Below are 4,677 nucleotides of genomic sequence, written 5' to 3'. Positions count from 1 at the left end.
TCTACATTGACTTATTTTAATTCCAACAGAGTCTGCAACTGAGTGTCTCATAAAAGAATTGTCCCGTGAAACAATTTGAAAGTGCTCATTCATTATGTAACAAAATAATACCACTCAACCACATGCTTTGTAGATTTAATGCACTCTATCCATTTGTGTAATCATGACTCGTCTGTCTGCAGAGCTCTTCACATGCTTACCTGTAAGCACGACAGCAGTGAATATCTTTTAACTTATTGTGCATTCACTATGCGAACTCTCTCTGCTGTTATTCCTGTCTGGGCTTCATTGTTGAATGCTTGACTGTTCATGACTGTGAATATGTGGTTCCGTTTATTAGCTCATGTGTTTGAGTCTATTTGTGCGTATTGATCAAAGTCTGCCCCTGTGGGCGCAGCTTTAGTTACTCAATGACAGACCTTGAATGTGGGCAGAATTATACAGACAGAAAAAGGCTTCAGTCACGCTCGAGAAAAAGCCAGTGTGTGTGGGCAAATGCGTGTTTATTTAAGCTAAGAAAAACATTTCCCTGTGCTAAATTGATGAAACATTAAACCCGCTGGATAATGTAGTTGTATGACAAAAGCATCAGCTGGTATCTCTTTAAACACTTTGGAAAATAACTCCGCAATCATTGCTGTTTGTGGGATTGAACACACTATTCCAGTTAAACAGTTTGACTTTTTTTCTATACTACAATAGAAACAGTCAGAGCTTGTGTGTTATGAAACATTGATTCTTTTTCATCCTGCTACACATTAATTTGAAACGCAGCAAAAAGTGTTTCTTTTGCAGGGAAAGCATTTGGCCCAACTGAGTCTCTCAGTAAAAGGTAAATGAGCTCCAGAACAAATATCCTTCTACAAAATAAAACATTTTCTTTTACATGATACCCAGCATCACTGCTTAAACAAACGTGTTACTAATTTCAGCATGTTTCATGTTTTTTCCATCAACAGATGTGGAAAACCAAGCATATATTATGATTGTCTAAAAGGGATGCTATGCTTTTGATATGGAATATGGGAGGAGGGTGAGAATTGGGGTCACTTTCTCTGTGCTTGAGTTATAATTTGAGTCTATTCAGAAATTTCTATCACTAAAACTGACATGAAAGCTGCTTTGCAGGTCTAAACAAGTCTGTCATTCAGAAAGCTGGTTAGAGTTGCAGAGTTTACTTCACAGTCATTTCTCAGAGTAGAAACATCCAGCTTTTCCTTCTTATTTTTCAAACCAAACTTGACACCATTCTGTGTTTATTACATAGGAGAAACTTGTGGTCTCAACTTGACTGCAATGATTTGCTCTTAGCACAAAAATGTAGTCCATATATCAATGAAGACAGAAATAAACTGATACTCTACAATTTAAAACAATTGGTTAAAGGAAATATGTTTCTGGAAAGAAATTACATAATGTTTGCACTTTTTCAAAATTTTCTGCCTTTTCCAATGTCTGATTTTGCTGCAAGGAAGACAAAAACCCTGCCAAAAATAGTTGCTACAAAAGCAGAACTCTGTGGACTATTGGCATGTTGATCTTATTAGGTTCTGTTACACTATTATTGGTAACGGTTCCCTTATATCTAGGGAGACATTATTACTGTGAGTTTGTAAAAATAAAAAAATCCTCTTAAGTGGTGGAATGCTAACAGGGGCTCCTTGCTGAACCTCCATCCATAAAGCACTGAATGCATAAGGCTAGTGTAACTCTTTACTAAAACAAAACTTTACATCGAAAGCTACTCTGGCTCCAGGAAGAGGAGGAGGTTCATGGAGAAAACTCTGTGATGTCATGATCCTTAAAACACCATGACTAGAACGAAGACGTTCTCTTTCTGTGGTGCTGATATATTGGAGAGGACAAAGTGTGTCTCATGAATCCTTAGTTTGCGAGTGGAGGAAGGTCCAAGGAGCAAAAGATCTAAAGTTACATGTCACTGAATTGTACATCAAATAGTTATGCTTCCTTGCCAAAGACATAAACTTTGACTTTGGTTTTATTCAGAACTCTGAAGAAGAAACTTTATAATTACAGGGCAAGCCAACAGCATCAACAGCTGCTGCTGATGTTGTAAAAATCAGCTCCCCAGATTTCCAAGCTGACTTGCATGAGCTGTGCATAGCTGCTGCTAACAGATATGTTTGTTTCTAGGACTTAAGCTGAGAAGGAGATTTTTCGTGCAGCTCATCAGCCTGTAGAAAACAAACCTCTGACCAAGCTAATTTGGACTAACCCACAAGACTGAAATCTGTTTGCTTGACCATGAAGGCTATGGAGCCTATGGTACAAACAACGTTTTTTATCGACTGATAGTCATTTTATTCAAGCCATGTGTGTTCATTCCTTACTACTGGAGTTTTCTTTCGGGCTAAACTACAAGTAACTCTAGATGCCAAATAAACTTTAGAGATCCAGCATCCCCAACCATATCTTTTTCTGCTTGCGCAGTCTGTCATAAACAACAAAATTGTTATTCATGGTGCTTTTGGACTAATTTTTTTAAACGGCAAAAGATTAGATGATTTCAGTTTATCTAAGAATGCATTTTGTGAGTGGCAGCACTCTTTCAGTCTGACATTTTATTCTAAATGATTAAATTATCTATCTATGTCAGGGGTGTCAAACTCCAGTCCTTGAGGGCCACTGTCCTGCAGTTTTTTGATGTGCCACAGGTACAAAAAACGCAGGAATGAAATGGCTTAATTACCGCCTCCTTGTGTAGATCAGTTCTCCAGAGCCTTGCTAATGACCTAATTATTCTATTCAGGTGTGGTGCAGCAGAGGCACATCTAAAAGTTGCAGGACACTGGCCCTCGAGGACTGGATGTTGACATCCCTGTTCTATGACACCCCTGTTCTATTGTAACATTTCGGAGAACAATCACTTCTCCGAAATGTTAACATTTCGGAGAAGTGTAAGAGTTTTTGCAGCACTAGTGGCTCATGTTTTTTACAGTAGACATACAGGAAAGAGGGTGAGGAGAAGGGGGAAGAAATGCTGCAAAGGTCGCCAGGAGCAGGAGTTGAACCCGCGACGTCCGCGTCGAGAACTGAGGCCTCCAAACGCGGGACGTGCTAACCCCACGTTTGGAGCCACTACAGAACGCCACTGCGCCACTACAGAACGCCCTGTGTAACAGATTTCTAATTCAGTCAAAAATTAAAGGACATTACTTCCTCAAGTAATGTCTTTTGCTTTGTAAAATCATTATTTGGAGCACACCAATTTTGGCAATTTGTAAAAGCTAATAGACAAAATTGTGATGATGCACTTTCAGTAAGGAATTGTCAAACACAATTTTGATTATTATTATTCTCTTTTGTATAACTATGAAATTTTAACATAAGTTATACCTTCACAGAATCACACAACATAAAAGTTGCAAGTTTTGATGTGCTTACCATCTTTTAAAATCTTTTTAGAATCTCTTGTGTGGTGTTTTGACAAGTCTGGCAATTTAACGTGACTAGCAACACATTTGTTTCTAAAAAGGAACACACTGTTACTGTTTGAGGTCAAACTGCACAATTGAACAATGGAGGAATTGAGTTTGCCTTGTGTGTGCGATACCTTTGGCATACATTTGGTATATTCTCCATGTAATCCAGTTCAAAAAGTGAGAGAAGACTACAAAATGCAATGAGTTGCTGATGAGCTCCTGTCCTTGGCAGGCCTCATCTAAGAAGGTTCTCCACTATTTCCTGTTTTCTCCATTTTGTAGATAATGGCTCTGTGATTCAGTGAAGTCCCAAATCTTTATTAATGACACTGTAACTTTTTCTGTACTGATCACTGCCAATGGCTTTGGTTTTCATCTGTTCTTGATTTAATTTCTTTTTTTCATTTTTTTAGTTGATATGCTTTTTGAGATTTTTTTTTTTTACCATACTTTCTGTTGTCAGGTCCTTTTTCTAGATGTCAACATGATTCATTATGTCTGCCCTGGACTCAAGATAGAGACTGAGGAAAGATTGAAATCAGCTTCCAAAAAAAATTATTTTCAGTTAATTCAAGATTTGACATGAGGGTGAGCAATTTATTTTTCAGGTTAGTTTGGTAACTCTTTTCATAAATTAGTGTTATTATTATCTGAAAACTCGATTTTGTATTTATATCATTTGTTTTTGTCTGCTTCCAAAATTTCCTTAAACATCTGAAATAAAAAAAAGAGCAAACTGCAACTTTTTCATCGCACTGTGAATACACAGATTTATTTTTGTGACTCCAGTGAAGCTTGTTGTTGAAGTCTGTAGCAGAAACATGTTGAAACTCCTGGGAGACATGTTTTTGAAATACTTTTGCTTTGTGACTCAACATTTTCCAATGTGATGTATTTGCTATGGCAACCATGATTAAACATTTCCTAAAAAGAGCCAACCTAATGTCAGATCAATATGATAAGGGAAGTAATCAGTCTGTTTAGAATGTAAATCTGTACTTAATAGTTACCCATCATTTTTCTTTGCTCTCCTCACCTTGCATTGGGTTGTGCCTGGCACAGCAAACTTGTATTACATTCCTTTGCTCATGCCTAGCCACACATAACACACGAAAATGGGCTTGGCAGGACATGTTTCACAGAGAAATTATAGCTGCCTCACTGGTGTGTAAAATATGGCTCAATGTTAGACTGAGATTTCTATTCAGGGCTGCACCTTAACATGCAAAGACAA

The sequence above is a fragment of the Poeciliopsis prolifica genome, unplaced genomic scaffold, assembly GCF_027474105.1.
Source record: "Poeciliopsis prolifica strain line A6 unplaced genomic scaffold, Auburn_PproV2 SCAFFOLD004, whole genome shotgun sequence".
Lineage (NCBI taxonomy): Eukaryota > Metazoa > Chordata > Actinopteri > Cyprinodontiformes > Poeciliidae > Poeciliopsis > Poeciliopsis prolifica.
The sequence above is the reverse complement of the archived record's forward strand: the minus strand, read 5'-3'. Positions refer to the sequence as shown.